Source organism: Urocitellus parryii, chromosome 6, assembly GCF_045843805.1.
Source record: "Urocitellus parryii isolate mUroPar1 chromosome 6, mUroPar1.hap1, whole genome shotgun sequence".
NCBI lineage: Eukaryota > Metazoa > Chordata > Mammalia > Rodentia > Sciuridae > Urocitellus > Urocitellus parryii.
The window spans coordinates 46,902,615-46,920,765 of record NC_135536.1 but is presented as its reverse complement, the minus strand read 5'-3'; the positions used below and the strand labels follow the sequence as shown (position 1 = coordinate 46,920,765).

General features: G+C 34.5%; 1 non-coding gene across 1 annotated transcript; it reads right to left on the bottom strand.

The window, feature by feature from the left end:
• Nucleotides 1-1,611: 1,611 nt before the first annotated feature.
• Nucleotides 1,612-1,794, bottom strand: LOC113200955 (U2 spliceosomal RNA). Its single transcript, XR_003303101.1, has one exon. It is a non-coding gene; the product is annotated as a U2 spliceosomal RNA (small nuclear RNA).
• Nucleotides 1,795-18,151: the final 16,357 nt, after the last annotated feature.

The following is an 18,151-nucleotide window of genomic DNA, read 5'->3' as shown; positions in this document are numbered from 1 at the left end:
ATCATGATACTTCACCAAGATTGTAGCACTAGCTAATAATTAGACAACTTAATTAACACCTCAAATGCTTGCAGAAAACACATGCAAACAAATATTTTAGTCACATTTCTTTTTAAAAAAAATGAATTTAACCTTTATTTTATTTATTTTTATGTGGTGCTGAGGATCAAACCCAGGGCTTCCCCTGTGCTAGGCAAGTGCTGCACCACTGAACCACAGTCCCAGCCCCAGTCACTATTTCTTAACTTTACAGTTTCAAGTCATCCACGTATTTTAGGACTAGCAGCATTTTTGAAAACCTACCCTTTTACTGAAATTTTGCTCTTACTCAAAATGTGAGAAATTTGCTTAATAAGTATGGGAGACATGAGCTTAAAACTTAATTGTAATTTGAGCAGTTGTTACTCTAATGAAGTAAAAAATAAGTGGTATCATTTTCCAGAACAAGTTGTAGAATGACAGAACAGAGACTGCAACTCAGAAGAGATCATTTTAAAAGGAAAACTTTCAAAGTGAAACAAGAAATGTATCTTCCCCTAGAAGTATTAAAAAAGAAAATCACATTGCCTCAGATTAGTTATTTTACATTTTCCGAACAGAAGAATAATCCTTTGGGCCAACAAAGGTGTGGAAAATTTTAAACACAGTTTTCATAAAGGAGGTACAACTTAAAAGGACTATACTACAACAACCGTTCCTGTAGGCTTTGTAGACCTTGATCACCTAAGTGCTTCTTGCCAACACTCTTATCAAATGGATGGAATGAGCTGGGAAGGCACAGCAGAAATGTTACTATGTAAGGGTGCCAAAGGGTGGGGATATGGATATCTTCCATCAATCACCTTAGAACAAAACATCTTGTTCTCCTTTTTGAGACTGGATGGGATGGCTACTAAGCAGGGAGGATGTGGTTTCCTAATGCAGCACAATAATCTTTCTAAAATGTTTTAAAATATTAAACATTTACTTTAAAAATTAAAAATAACATGGGGCTGTAAGTGTAGCTCAGTTGTAAAATGCTTGCCTAGCACATGTGAGGCACTGGGTTTGATCCTCAGCACTACATATAAATAAATAAATAAATAAATAAATAAATAAATAAATGTATTGTGTCCTCCTACAACTAAAAAAATATATATTTTTAAATGTGTACAATAATCCCAATGATTTAAGTTTATCTGATTTACCATATAAGGGGCTCTTAAGAACAGCTGGTTCAGCTCAATGTGGTAGACTCAGAATAATCAAATATAAGTGTTGCTTTTTCTGTTTGTTTGTTTTGTTTTGTTTTGAGGATTGAACTCAGGGGCACTCTACCACTGAGCTGACAGCCCCAGTCTTTTTAATTTTTATTATTTTGAGACAGAATCTTGCTAAGTTACTGAGGCTGGCTTTGAACATGTAATACTGTTGTCTCAGTCTCCTGAGTAGCTGGGTTAATAGACAAGTGCCACCACACCCAGCAAATGTGTTTTAATTAACAGTTTATCTGAAATCTTGCATATTCCAAGTTACTGTCTGAAATATCTGTAGCTACAATAACTTCTAAAAGTTACTATGCTCTTAAAAACAAAAACAGTAATCTCAAATGATAGAATGCTTTTCTGTGTTTGGGTGTGCACCATTCCTGAAGGTACTTCGATACTAGGTTGAAGCACAGAGTAGACAGAGCAAACTCCTATTCCATCTCCCTGCTGCAAATATCCATTTAATATATTGTCCTCAGAGGACAAATCAGATATTAAACCAATATGAACACTCTACTTGATCTTAGCCAAGAGGCCAAGAAGCAAGGCCAGACCTGTTTTGTGGTACTAAGGATAGAAGCCAGGAGTGCTCTACCATTGAGCAATCCTCCAACCCTTTTTATTTTTTATTTTTCAAGACAAGGTCTTGCTAAGTTGCTTAGGGTCTCACTAAGTTGCTGAGGCTGACCTCAAACTTGCAATCCTCCTGCCTTAGCCTCCCCAGCCTCCTCCCCTCCTCCTCATGAACCATCACAACTAGTATGAGTTTATATTTCTACCAGCTTCTATTGCAGTTGAGAACATTCCTGCTCTTCCTAGTTTGTACCATAAATTTTATTGAGTGGGAACAAGTCTTTTGGCTGAACAAAGCCACAGAATCATTCTCTTTTGATGCTGCCCACAGTTCAGGCATCAGATTCCATGAGAGCCCTCTTCAGGTACATTTCTTGACTTACTTCCTGTGTTGACTCAATATAAAAAAATCATATCTTTTAGTTTAATTGGATAATTTCTTCACTTCCAAAAATATTGTCACGTTGCTTTGTATCAAGGAATAATGTGATGAATGACATTTATTTCTGATATTCTTACATGATTGCATATTTGAAATATCAACTGCAAGTTTAATTATCTGACTTACAAATTGCCTATTAGGACAACTTTTTATTCTGATAAATGCTTATAAGTGTAAAGAGTAAGGTAACATTTAAAATATTGGCAATAGGGCCAGGGGTGCGTTTCAACGATAGAATACTTGCCTAACATATTCAAGGCCCTGAGTTCAATCCCCAGCATGGCAAAAAAAAAAAAAAAAAAAAAAAAAATTAAATAAATAAAAATAAAATACTGGATATAAACAGAGCTAAGTTTCTCATTATTAAATCTTGGGACTGGGGTTATGGCTCAGTGGTAGAACGCTTGCCTAGCTCATGTGAGACACTGGGTTTGATCCTCAGAATCATATAAAAAATTTTTAAAAAGAATGTTTAAAAATATATTAAAATCTGTCTTAGAGAAAATTAATAAAATAACCTAAACTAACAGGATTAAGCCCTCATGTACCAAAACATGTGGTCATGAGCTAGACAGTTCTTGAAGAGGCAATCTATTCTATTCCCTGATCTTTAGAAAAGACAGTAATTCCTAGATTTGTAAGTGTATTTATGTCTATTTAAAAATGTATAATAATAAAATGCCATGCATGATAATTGCAAATATGAAAATATAGAAAGGTGATGAATTACAATTAAGAATAACTCGGAGGCTGGGGATGTGGCTCAGCAGTAGCGCGCTCGCCTGGCATGCATGCGGCCCGGGTTTGATCCTCAGCACCACATACCAACAAAGATGTTGTGTCCGCCAAGAACTAAAAAATAAATATTAAAATTCTCTCTCTCTCTCTCTCTCTCTCTCTTAAAAAAAAAAAAAAAAAAGAATAATTCGGGGGGGCTGGGGTTGTGGCTCAGTGGTAGAGTGCTCACCTAGCATGCATGAGGCTCTGGGTTCGAGATCCTCAGCACCACATAAAAACAAACTAATGTATCCACCTAAAACTAAAAAGATACATAAATAAATAAATATTTTAAAAAAAGAATAACTCAGGGCTGTGGTTGTGGCTCAGCGGTACAGCGCTCGCCTAGCATGTGCAGGGCCCTGGGTTCGATCCTCAGCACCACATAAAAATAAAATAAAGGTATTGTGTCCAACTAAAACTAAAAAAAAATACAAGAAGTTATACTCAAAAAAAAAAAAAAGAATAACTCAATCCTATCATCTAGCAATAAGTAACATTAACATTTTGGTCTTTTTTTTTGGGGGGGGATATGGGGGATTGAACTCAGAGGCACTCAACCTCTGAGCCACATCCCCAGCACTATTTTGTATTTTATTTGGAGACAGTGTCTCACTGAGTTGTTCAGCACCTTGCTTTTGCTGGAACCGCCTTTGAACTTGAGATCCTCCTGTCTCAGCCTCCTGAGGTGCTGAGATTACAGGTGTGCAACACCACGCCATTTTGGTCTTTTTAAAAAGAAGTTATATAAACACACTTAGAAATAAGTATACTTTATGTACTTGACTTACATAGGTAGTCAAATATTTTTGTTGAAAAAAATGAATAAATGAATAAATATAAAAATGAAGTTTCCTAGGGAAAAAAATCTGTTGGGAGACAATTCTCTTTCATCTCTTGCATTTCTGCACTTCTTAGGAACAGAGGCACTGATTCATTTTGTTCTGGACTCTTCAAGAATGTTTGTACAGTGAAGAGCCTTGGAATTTAGAGATAATGTCTCCCTCTAGAGCAGAGGTCAGATTTGTTAACTGTCCTGTATAATAAAGATAATGTCTCCCTCTAGGGCAAAGGTTGTGCTGTTTTGCTTATAGTCCAACATAAAATATCGAGGCTTCCTTTGTTTGGGGTTCCTGTGATTCAAACCTAGTGCCTGTACAGTATCTAACTAAGACTGCTTTGTGTGACCCCCAGGGCCAGTGTATTACCTAGCCCATGCTGTGTCACCCTATGAGTAATGAAGATTCTTTTCAGGTCTTGAAGAAATCTCTGTTAAGAATAGAGTAGATGGGGCTGGGGCTGTAGCTCAGTGGCAGAGCACTTGCTTTTCATGTGGGAAGCACTGGGTTCAATCCTCAACACCATATAAATAAATAAATAAAAATAAAGGTCTATTGACAACTAAAAAAATTTAAATAAATAGACAAATAAAATAAAGGCATGCTGTCTATCTACAACTATAAAAAATTAAAAAGAATAGGGTAAATAATTAGACATTTTTTCCACTATATATATGATGTCTTAATGATGTCAGAGAAAATATCCTATAAGAATTTTCACTGATACTAATTAAGAATTAACATGCCACCAGATACAATGGTGGCATATTAATTCTTAATACAATTATAAGATACACTCTTATAATCCCAGAAGGGAGGATTAGGCAGGAGGCTGACACAGGAGGATCAAGAGTTCAAAGCCAGCCTCAGCAAAAGTGAGGCACTAAGCAACTCACTGAGACTCTTTCTCTAAATAAAATACAAAAATAGGGCTGTAGATGGCTTAGTGGTCAAGTGCCCTTGAGTTTAATCCCTGGTACTCCGCCCCCCCCCCCAAAAAAAAAAGAATTAATGTGCCAGAAAACTTTATACAGAAAAAGAGAGAGAAATCTAGTTCTCTGCATTCTCTCATTTGAGGGCACAAATACCCCCATCACCTATTAGAACAACATTTGCCTTCCTCAGGTTAGTAAGCTTTATTCCTTCAGCCTTTCCACATAAATTTTGTTTTCCAATTTTTTTTTTTTTTCTGATACTGGGGCTGGAACCCAGGCCTCACACATGCTAGGCAATAGGTCTACCTCTGTTTTCCAATTTTTAATCCTTTGGTTAATCACTCCTCTGAATTTTTTTATTTCCTTTATCTCTTGACTCTAGAGCCCAGTATCTGATACAATAAGGAGTTGATTTCTATTTCATGGATTTATAAAGCCTGCTACAGATTAATTGAGAGTGCATAGTATGTTCTATACTTCTCTAGTATTGATGTTCCTAGCACTTAGGAGGTGCTCAGTAAATTCTTACTAATCGATTAGTGTATCTCAGAATTACTTTTGAATTAAAAATCACAGTACCACTTTGCTGATTCATATTTGGTTTTTGCTTCACTAAAATTTCTATTTGTAGCTGGGCAAGGTGCCACATACCTATAATCCCAGCTACTCAGGAGGCAAAGGCAAGAGGCTCCCAAATTCAAGGCCAGCCTGTGCAACTTGTGAGACCCTATCTCAAAATATTAAAAAAAAAAATTTAAAGGCTGGCTGAGGATGCAGCTCAGTGGCATATCACCACAGGGTTAAATATATATATATATATATATATATATATATATATATATATATATATGAATCAAAAATAGCAACAAACTACAAATAGTCAATAAAAGCTACAAGTCACACAACCATCCTTGTTTTTGTGGAAAGTATTCTTAGTTCACTTAGCAGCCTTTCCATTCCTGACCACATATGCAGAAGGTGATCACTATCAGTAACACTATTTCCTCATACAAAAGATATTCCTTTGTAATGACTCTCAGCTGAGTTAGCATTTTTACTTTTTGTTTTTCCTTCTTTCTGTAGTTTCTGTGGTAAGCTGCTTCTAAGATGGTTCCCAACGACCCCTCCTGTTTTTACATCTTGTGTAATTTCCTCCCCTTATGTGTGGGCTAGAATTAGTGACTTATGTTTTTTTGTTGTTGTTGTTTTTAGTTGTAGATGGACACAATACCTTTATATTATTTACATATTTTTTAATGTGGTGCAAGGAAAGCACTCTACCAACTGAGCTATATCCCCAGCCCACTGTGACTTGTTTTTAATGAATAGACTATAGCAATGTGATAGGATATCATATCTGAGATTAGATTACAAAAGACTGTGACTTCCATATTCCTATCATTCTCTGTGCCCTCTCACTTTTTCATTCTGACGAACAAAACTGCCATGTTGTGAACAGCTCAATAGATAGGTCTATGTGGTGAGAAACAGACAGTAGCCTCTAGTTAACAACCAGTGAGGAGGAACTAAGGTCCTCATTGCAACATTTTAAAAAGAACTAAACGCTGCCAACATTTACTTTTTAAGCCAAGCCTTAAGATGGCTGTAGCACCACTCAATACCTTGAATACAGCCTTGAGGGAAACTAAGATCCAGAGATCAAACTAAAATTTGCCCTGCTTCTTTTCCATAGCCTCTGTAAGATGATAATTATTTATTGCTTAAGTCAGCAAGTTTGGGAGTAACTTACCACACAGCAATAAATAATACAGATTCTGTTTGATAAATATTAACTTATACCTAACTCAATTTTTACTCAAAGAAACTAAGTACTTGCATGCATGAGGCCCTGAGATCAATCCACAATACATACAAAAAAAGAAAGAAGGAAGGAAAGGCCCACAAAACCAGAAAAAGAGAAGTTGCTCAGGCAGTTGCCTCCTTTCTCATCTACTGAAGGCTTAAACACCTGCACAAAGGTATTTAACATTCTCAAAATTTAGTCAATTCCAAGGACTATCTTTGACCCTGGTACTACAAATCCAACTCTGCTTTTATCACTCATCTCTGAGCTTTAACTATTATTATTGCCATCTAATTATATCACTCTGTAAACTAGTAATGTATGCTATCACTTTAATAATAAATACTATCACTTTAAATGCAATGAATTACATTTAACTTGCAACTGTAATAACAGATCTGGTTTGTTTTAGAACTCGATGACTTCTAGAACTTTAGTTTATGTGTTTTGTAAATTCTGTGCCTTTTAAAATCTTTTAAAGTTACTTCCCTATTTTTGATTCATACCGCAAATATTTGAGTAAACTGTATGTCCAGAACTGTTCAGGATAGGAATGCAGCAGTGAAAAACCAGACAAGCTCATGGTTGTTATGAAGTATACATTCTCCTTGGCAGAAGGATGGGGGTAGATAGTGCTAAACAGGGAAATAAATTGCCAGCTGTAATTTTGTTTGACATTATATTTTCAATAATATATGACCTATTATTATCAAGGGATTACTATATTGCTATTAATATTTACTATCATCTAAAACAGATTTATAATAAAGTGACAATATAGTACTCAAGTTCCTTTTTCTAAAACTATCTTAACAGTTTAAACCACACAACTATAATTGTCCATATATTATATAATAAACATTTAAATAGTAGCTTTGAAATTTCTCAGTGACAGATTGCATTGCAATAAAATATACAGTTGCATTAAAACAGGAAAACATTAACTCTCCTCATGCTTATACTTAAAAGAAGTAATGCCACTGGTTTCCTTTTCTTTTCTTTAATAAAAATTATACAGTTTACAATTAAATACAAAAAGAGTCTTTGAAAATCTGATCATTCAGTCCATTAATATTTATGAAATTAGTTGTCACCTTTGAGTGGGGGAAGATTCATGGAAGAAAGATATACAGAATTGCATGGAAGTCATTAGTGAAAGCACACTAGAGATGAAAAGAACTGCCCAAACTTTTCTTCTCTTTGCTCTACATATTGGTTTTTACATGACAAGAGTGTGACACATCCTCAAACACAAACTTGTCCTTCCTCAATCAAACACTACATGGCAAGGTAGAGTGGGTAGAGCCTTGTATCTCCTTCTTTATGTAAATATGTAACTTCATGAGTCTTCAAAAACAAAACCGCTTTTCAAATAAGAGATACTTGACATCCCTAGAAAAGTTCTATTGATCAAAACATGAACTCCTCATCTGCTGCTGATAAGAGTGTCAGAAAGGTACTTAAAAGTGTCATAAGAGTACTTAAAAATGTTAACTACCTTGGGGGTTGGGGTTATGGCTCAGCAGTAGAGCTGCTCACCTCGAATGTGTGAGGCCCTGGGTTTGATCCTCAGCATCACATAAAAATAAATAAATAAAATAAAGATATTGTGTCCATCTACAACTAAATTTTTTTTTAAATGTTAACTACCTTGACTAAGCATTTCAATTTTTAGGAACATAAGAAAATAATCTGATGTTTGTAAAATGATTTGTGTTTTATAGTTCACTATACTGTTATTAATAAAAGTGAAAAATCAGAAGCCACCTAAATGTTCAATAATAGGGATGAAGTACACTGCTTCAATATTTGGGAACTGACAGATATAGAAGAATAATTTAGATGTAAGCAATATTCACAATATACTGTTAGGTTAAAAAAAAGTCACAAAGCATTACTTTGACTAAGATCTGAGTTATATATACTGTATGTATAAATGTATATATAAATGAAAATTTTAGAAAATGTCAAAAATGTGTATGCCAAAGTGTTAGTGATAATTGTCTTAGGGTGGATTTTTAAAAAATTCTTCCTGCCTTTCTGTATTTTTCAAACTTTTTTTATTTGGTACTAGAGATTGAACTCAGAGGTGCTTTACCACTGAGGTATATCCCCAGTCCTTTTTATGTTTTATTTTGAGAGAGGGTCTTGCTAAGTTGTCAAGACTGGCTTCAAACTTGTGATCTTCCTGCTTCAGCCTCCTAAGTAGCATCAGGTAGGCACTACCTTGCCCAACCTGTGTTTTCAAACTTTTAGAAATGAAAAACTAGTAACTTTTGTCATGAAGGAAAAAAATGGCAGTTTTCTGGTGTTGGGTATTGAACCCAGGGCCTTGCACACACTAAGCAAGTACTCTACCACTGACCTGTTTCCCCAACCCCTGTGTGTGTGTGTGTTTGTGTGTATAGTTATTTTTTTAAATAAAATCTTATAAAATCTTAGCTTTCTAAAATTCTATCGTTCTCATTTAGAATTACTATCTGTCATTGCTTTCTGATTATCTATTATCTGTATCTCTATTATGCTAATTGTCAGTTCCTGATATTTAATCATAGCTTCAGTTACAGAATTATGAACTTCCAATTCTTCCTGTCTACTTACAAGTCCTTCCTGGATTAAATTGGATAAACTTATCCTTCTATTAGCCTCCATGACAGAGTTGCAAAGTGGAATGGGCATAATGTGGATTCAAGAGGTATATACTAATATTATGTCAAATATTGATACCAAAGCCACAGACAGGATATATTTCTTTGCAGACCAATATGATGAAGATACAATGTTGCAGGTCAGGAGAAGGTAGAAAATTTTCCAGAAAGGAATGGGGACATTGGGAAGCCAAATGAACATGAAATTTCAGGGGCTGATGATGCTATATGCTGTCTCTAGAAGAAACATTTGAAATAACTGGGTCAAAGAAACCCTCTCTATCCTATATACAAAGGAAAGGGGGGGGGGAAGAGGGGGAGGGGGGAAGAGGGGAAGGGGGGAAAGAGGGGGAGGGGGGAGGGGGACAACGACGACCAAACAACATTAATTTCTCTCTTTCTCTTTTCACTTCTTCCTTTTTTTTTCTTCCTTTCTTGTTTTTTGGTTTCCTTTGATTGATTTTTTTTCCAACTGTTTAATGAGAAGAGTTTTTTTTTTTTCTTTATTTCTAGCCCAAAGGTTTATGTCTCAAGCATGTAAATGAGTGAGTGCCTCTCTCTGGAAGAGAGCAGCTCCAGAAAATAAAGACTAAGGCTGATAGCATATTCATTTGAGGTGATGATAAAGCTGAGACCACTATTACTGGAAAATAAAATATTAAAATGTTCTTTCATAGAAAGAATTACCAAAAATATAAGACGCTCTGCCAGTTTAAGGGAAAACAAGAGTAGGAAGAGTTGCACGTACACACCACACAGGGCTGGCTACATTACCATTCATAACCGCAACAGAGAGTTAAAATACAACCAAGCGTGATGGACAGCCTTCATCAAAAAGGCAGCTACAACTTTGGGTGGTCAGCCAGCTAGCAATGATAGAAGTAGCTGAATCAACTAAGAAACATAAAACTAAAAGATACAAATTATAACTTCTCTATTTTATGATTTGCTTCCCAGCAAGTCACATATTCATTAGACTTACTTTTATTTGAAACCTGGATAATATTTCTCCCTTGTGTTAAAATTGCCTCTCAAAATACTGTCAATACAATGCTGTGCTTTGGCTACTTTAGTTAAGAATAATCCCAAATCAGTATTTTTAATCAACTATACGGGATCATATTGAAAGAGGGAGACTAATGTGTTCCAGTTCCCTTGCTCTCTGTTATGACCAAGCAGGAAGTTTCCGAGCAAACATCCACCTCTCAGGAAGTTTACGTCAAACTCAGTACTTACATCCTGTTGAGTGTAGTCTTTTTTTTTTTTTTTTCTCCATTCTGTCCTGAAATTGTTATGTATGTATGTGACAAATGGAATATCTCCATGACTAATAATGATAAAAGTTAAAGACTTTTTTTAGCATTAAGTGCCTATAATTTTAAGCTATTTATATCCCTAGTTCCCCATCCCTTATTCATTTGATCTTTCAAGTAGGTCCTTGTTAACCATGTTCTGATTCATTAATTATGCAGCTAGTACATTAAAAACAAGCAAATAAAACCCTCTATGGAGCATCCTGACGCTTCCCTCCAGGACTTACTATATAATGGTGAAGTGAAGATGGTGACAAGGTGCTGCCTCTGTTTTTTTCTAGAATTTAGCTGTATTGATTTGGCTACTCTTTACCTGCAATTTTCTCATCTACAAGGCAGAATGATGGGTTATATGATCTTTATATATAGTACATGTTGTGTAATTAATTATACTATGGAGGAGTGCCTGTCTCATCATAGATACTGTAAAGGCATGCTTTTTTGTAGATGTGGTACTGGAGATTGAACCCAGGGCCACTCTATCACTGAACTACATCCCTAGCCCTTGATTTTATTTTATTTTTGAGACAAGTTCTTGTTAAATTGTTAAGACTGGCCTCAAGCTTGCAATTCTTCCACCTCAATCTTCAGAGTTGAGATTACAGGCATGCACCATCATGCCCAACTTGTTTAGGATTCTTTTTTTTTCCCCCCAGAGAAGGGAGAACTGTTTTATTACTTTCTAACAATATTTACATTTAAATTATACTTGTTTTAACAATGACAAATATTTTGTATATTAAAGGGAAAAAATCAAAATTATGGTTAATTGGGAGTAAAAACCAATGTTTTACCACTATTTTTTTCCTAAATAGACATTTTTTCTTTATTTTTTTTGGGGGGGTTACCCAGTATTTGAATTCAGGGGCACACAACCATTGAGCCACATCCCCAGCCCTAGTTTGTATTTTATTTAGAGACTGGGTCTCACTGAGCTGCTTAGTGCCTTGCTTTTGCTGAGGCTGGCTTTGAACTGGTGATCCTCCTATCTCAGCCTCCCGAGCCACTGGGATTACAGGTATGTCCCCCAGGCCTGGGAAGACCTGTTTTAATTGTTTTGGATCTCCCAAACTTAAAGGCACTAAATTAATTTCATACAAGAAGAATAAAGACTATTTCAAAAATTATGCTGTTATCAATAAAAAGTATATTTTATTTAGATATTCTAATACTGACCACATTTTCTAATGAAATGTGTAATCATCTGTGATATGATAATAACAATAACAATGTTTACTTGAGATGTTTTACATATTTCATCTCAATAATTAACCATAACATTGTATGTTAATAATAATATATTATTATGTTATCAGAATAATATTATAATTAACTTGTTTAGGATTCTTTATGGTTACAAATCATCAAAATCCAAATAGATCTTAGACAAGAAGATACATTTATTACAAAGGTACAGAAGTGTCTCAAAAAACCCAAGGGCAGTAATTAAACTGGACTTAAGGAACCAGGAAGGTAAATGTCAAAAGGACTCTCCATCTTCTTACTCCCCCTCCCTCTGGATGTGTGCTTAATTTTACCTTCTCTCTGTCAACCAGGCTCTTCTACTTTTCCTAATCATATGGTGGAAAATAGGACACCTTGGTAACTCTTAAATTTACAAATTATAGCCCAGACACATGAATAGAGTTGGCTCTTTCTCAGTCCACATGCCATATTCCCAGAGAAAGGCTCCAACTGGCCCACATTGGAGCAGATGCCCATCCCTGGACTAGTTAACTCTCATCTGGATTTGGGACAAATTAGATTTAACATGACAGCTTTCATCACAATTCTGAGGAAGGGAACTAGGGAAATTCCTGGAAAGGGGGCATAAGTAGAAAATCTGATAGATATTCACCCACTACAATATCTCTGTTGTTCAATAGTATTTTAAAACTTTGAAATAATTATAGATTAACAGGAAGCTGAAAAATTAGTAATAGAGAAAATCTAAGTACCTTTCAACATAATTTTCCCAACAATAGAAACTTACATAACTGCAGTACAATATCACACTGGTATAATTCACAGACTTTATTCATGTCTCACCAATTTTACATGCACTCATTTATGTATGTGTGCATAAAATTCTATACAATTTTGTCACATGTATACCCACAACCATACAGAACTATTCCATTACTGTAAGGATCCTCAAGCTACCCCTTTACATTCATATCCCTCTTCTGTCTTCATCCTAATTTGTTTTCTATAATTTTGTCTTCCAAGAATATTATATAAATGAAATGGTACAGTAACCTTCTGATACTGACATTTTCACTCAATATTATCGCTTTCATAGTTATCCAAGTTTTTGCATACATCAATAGTTCATTCCTTTTTATTGCTGAGTAGAATATCTGGGTAAGGATATAATAGTTTGTTTACCTATTCACCTATTGAACAACTGCTGGCTTGTTTCCAATTTTTGACTATTACAAATAGAGTGAACATTTGTGTAAAGGTTTTTGTGTGAAAATAAGTTTTTATTTCTCTGGGATAAATGCCAAGGAGTAGTTGCTGAGTTGTAAGTTTATGCTTAGTTTTTAAAGAAACTGCCAAATTGTTTTCCAGCATATGCCAGGGAATGCTATTTGACATCCCCACCAGCAATGTATGAGAAATCCAGTTTCTTTGTAGCCTCACCTATATTTGGCTTATCCCTATTTTTAAATTTTTATTTTCTGTAGTGGGGGACTGAATCCAAGGTCTTGTATATGCTGGGCAAACATGACATCACTATTTCTAATTTTAGGTGTTCTAATAAATAAGTTGTAATATCTCATGTTTCAATTTATATTTTCTTAATGATTAATGATGTTGAAAATCTTTTCATGTGCTTATTTGCCATATGTATACCCTCTTGGTGAAATGTTTGTACATGTCCTTAATCCATTATAAAATTTAATATTAATTTAAAACATTACTCTGTATCAGCTGGGCTTGATGGCACAAACCTGTGGTTTCACTGATTCAAAATGCTGAGGCAGGAAGATCGCAAGTTTGAAGCCAGCCTGGGCAACTTAGTGAGACCCTGTCTCGAAAAAAAAAAAAAGTGCTGGATTTGTAATTCAGTGGTATTATGTCCCTACATTCAATTCCAAGTAACATATTAATTAAGTAAGTAAGTAAGTAACATTACCTTTACATTAAAACAGGTTGATACATTATGAGTAGGACACAAACTTTTCATAAAATTTTTGGGTAATTTTCCTACTCTCCATCTAATACCACATGCATTTCTCATTTTTAGACATATGTTTTACTAAAGAACAATTTAAAAGTACACAAATTATAACTGTTCAACCTATTGAATTTCCATGAATGAAGTCAGGGTATACCCATGTAACCCAGTTCAAAACCAAAATCACTATCACTAAATAGACTGCATTATGGTCCTTTTCAGTCACCACCCTCCCTCAGGAGTGACTCTCACATCCTGTACTGTGTGTGTGTGTGTGTGTGTGTGTGTGTGTGTGTGTGTGTTACTGCAGATTGAACTGAGGAGTGCTCTACCACTGAACTACATCCCTAGCCCCCTTTATTTTTTTCTTCCTTTCCTTTTTTTTTTTTTAATTTTTAAGACAGAGTCTCACTAAATTGACAAGGCTATCCTTGAACTTGCAATCCTCTTGTCTCAGCCTCTCAAATTTCTAAGATTACAGGCACACCAGGAGATGTACTACTTTTTTAATCTGGCTTCTTTTGCTCAATACTATGTTTGTGAAATTCATCTATTTATTTTTATATTAATATAGTTCATTCATTCTTCCCTGAGCTTAAAATTATTTTACTATTTTATTTATTTGTTTTTTAATTGTAGATGGACACGCAATACCTTTATTTATTTATTTTTATGTGGTGCTGAGAATAAAACCCAGTGCCTCACTAGGCAAGCACACTAGTACTGAGCTACAACTCAAGCCCTATTTAAATTTTTTTTTTAAAGAGAGAGTGAGTGAGAGAGAGAGAGAGAGAGAGAGAGAGAATTTTTTTTTAATATTTATTTTTTAGTTCTTGGCGGATACAACATCTTTGTTTGTATGTGGTGCTGAGGTTTGAACCTGGGCCGCACGCATGCCAGGCTAGCGTGCTACCGCTTGAGCCACATCCCCAGCCCCCTATTTTAAAATTTTAATAAGGTTGTATGACACAAAATAAACTGTAAAATTTGTTGTATTTTGATGTATTATACACCCATATTGATACCACAATGAGGATAATTATATCAAAATTTTTAAAGTGAAAAATGGGACCTTAAAAAAGTGGACATCTTAGGGTTAGTAACTTCCAGATCCTTTGTCAAAAATTGAAATAGTCAGTATTTATTTTTCTCAATTGTTAAGAGAATTTAAATGAGAAATATTTTTGTGTTCTATTTTAAAATTTAGCTTTACAAGACTATAAATCTAAAGGATTATTCTAAACTGCATCCTAAAGTGGTTCTGTGAAGTAATGTTATCTGTGACTGCCGAAAACAAATGAAAAATACTACATGAAAGCAAAAGCAAAATTTACACACACACATGTACACACACACCCTGAACTGGACCAAATTTCTGGATTAACCAAAAGATGTAAATCCCAACTATAAGAAAAACTATAGTGTTTATAAGACTATAGATCCAAATAATATTTGCTCATTTTTTTTAACATAGAACTGTATTTTTCTTGAATGTACACAGTAGTTTTGTAGCTGTTCTTTTTATTCATTTATTCACTCACGTATCTTCAAAACTTCTCAGTAATCTTCCTTAACTAACTTGGTCCATTTTTGTGGAAGGGATATAAAAAACTCTAACTCAAATTCTGAAAAACAAGTCAAATGAGTAAAACTGGAATTTAGGTTTTCATTTTGTTGCTTAGGTCATAAAGAACTGCCTCTTGAGCTTCAGGCTATTTTTGTTCACCAGAAGCAATAAATACCACACATCTGTTAAAAAGGAAATGTATAGTAAATGAAGTAAGCAAAAGTCAAGTATACTGGTTTGCTCTATTTTCTTCACATAGGCCATCTAAAAGGTAATGTGTTCATATGTAAACATTTACTGAAATCCTCATGCTGCAGGAACTGGAAATACAACGAAAAATAGCACAAGATTCCTATGCTTGGAGAGTTTGTGGTCCTAAATGAACACATCTACCTAGCATTATAAGGGAATGAATAGTCTTCACAATAAAAAAAAAAAAAAAAAAAAAAAAAAACAAAAAACTTTTTTTTTAGTTGTAGTTGGACACAATACTTTTATTTTATTTATTTTTATGTGATGCTGAGGATTGAACCCAGCATCTTTCACATGCTAGGCGAATGCTCTACCCCTGAGCCACAACCCCAACGCCCCCCACTCCCCTCTTTACATTTTAATTAAGGACATGATGCTATATGTGCCAGAGGTTTCTAACATTTTCCTTTTCAAATATATTATAAAATTGAGGAAAACAAGTTGAAAAAATCTAACCAAATACAGAGACATCTAGATTTCTAAACACTTGGGTTTTTTTCTCTGTATTTTTCTCATGAATTGTTAATTATTAGAAATGTCTATGATATCTTACTACATAGAGTGTCTTCCCCTGTATCTATGTCATTGGTGCTGTCCATAAGATAATAAATGTTAGAGAAAATGTTTGCTACTGTGTACAAATTAAAATTAAATAAAAATTTTGGAAGGTATTATTACAATTATCATTCTACTATGTTTTCATTCATTTAACACATTTCATATAGGAGTCTACCCTAGGCAAGTTTTCCCAAGAATTGAATAACAAGTTCCAAAAATATTTCTCATTACTAATATTGAAAAGTCAATTTTAAGTTAATCTGTATTTGATATGTGTATATTCCTATATTGTAGTAATAAACTAAACTTGTAGCCATCACAAAAGTTTGAAGGTACTAGTACAAAATGTAGGCAGGAATCTAATTGTAATTTCCATTGACTTTGATTTGGTTTATACCAAAGATCATCAGGTTCATAAATTATGAACATATCTGTTGATTTAGCTTCTTACTTAATGGAATAAGAAACTATTAACACAGAAAAATAAGGTTTTGAAATTATTCATTTGATATATTATGATAAAAACCTATTAACTATTGATTGTGTTAGACAAATTTCACATTATACATTGAAATGTCCCTTGTGAGTATGTACTCAAAGATCTATGTTTTAGAACAAAGAGTTTCCTGTATTTCCTCTAGTCACCTTTCCAATTCTTTGTAGACTTGTCAAGAAGTTCTTAATAAACAATTAAATTGAAAACAATGAAATTTATTTTGTATTTACATGTTGATCATTGATACAGCTTCCATACATGCCTGCTCCACCTCTCACATGGTGAACCTGCTGTTTTTATTCCTTGAGACAACTCCCTTACCATCAGTCTCCGAGGGGTTAAACCTGCCTCACAACCCAGCCTGACCAAGAGAATTTCTAGATGAGGCCATGTCTCCCCAAGTCATCAAAGTGATTCATAGTTGAAGAATTGTAATAAAAAAATGATCAAAAGACTGTAGAGCCAGAATAACATTATTTTTGACAAAAAGGATCAAAAAATATAGGAAACTACATGGGGCTGGGGTTGTGGTTGAGTGGAAGAGTGTTTGCCTTGCATATGTGAGGCATTGGGTTCGATCCTCAGCACCACATAAAAAAAATAACAAGGGCTGGGGATGTGGCTCAGTAGTAGAGAGCTGGCCTAGCATGTGTGGGGCGCTGGGTTCCATCCTCCTCACCATGTTAAAATAAAATAAAGGTATTGTGTCCTACACAACTAAAAAAATAAAAATAAATGTGTTGTACCCATCTATAACTAATATATATATATATATATATATATATATATATATATAGAGAGAGAGAGAGAGAGAGAGAGAGAGAGAGAGAGAGAGAGCTATATTCTGCATAGTGTATTTTGGAAAACTTAACATTAGTGCCAGAAACAGGTCCAGAATAGAATTTCATAGGTGACTTGAGAGTACTTAAGGAGAAGGCCCATCACTTGGAGCCAACCTGAGTTTACCAAAAGCAAGTTAAGCCACACTAACTTTATTTCTTTTTCAGATAAGAATAGTAGATTGTAAGATATTGAACTCCTTGTGGACAAGCTGAAAAACTGTAGACTAGATTATAACACAGATCTTGCTTGAATGGCTATGGCTCAAGAAAGCAGATAAATGCTTCATCAGAACAAAACCCTTGGTTACACTGTGAAGCTCTATCATGGACTTGTCAAGAAGTTTTACACTTAACATCTTTTAATTAATGCTTAGGCTGGAAATTCACATACAATTAAATTTTGCAGATCACATGTAGTTGTTAAAGATTATTAAATCATTCAATGACACTAAAGATTTATTTGATAAGTCTAAATATAAAATTTAGCATTTCAGTTAAAAATAAATGATATAGGACTGAGGGTATTGTTCAGCAGCAGAGTGCTTGCCTAGCATGTGCAAGGCCTTGAATTTAATCCCCAACACAGAAAACAAACAAACAAAAAAAGCCAGTACATTCCAGATAAACACAAGTAAACATATCAATTTTTGCAAACTACTCTCTTGGGCTTCATT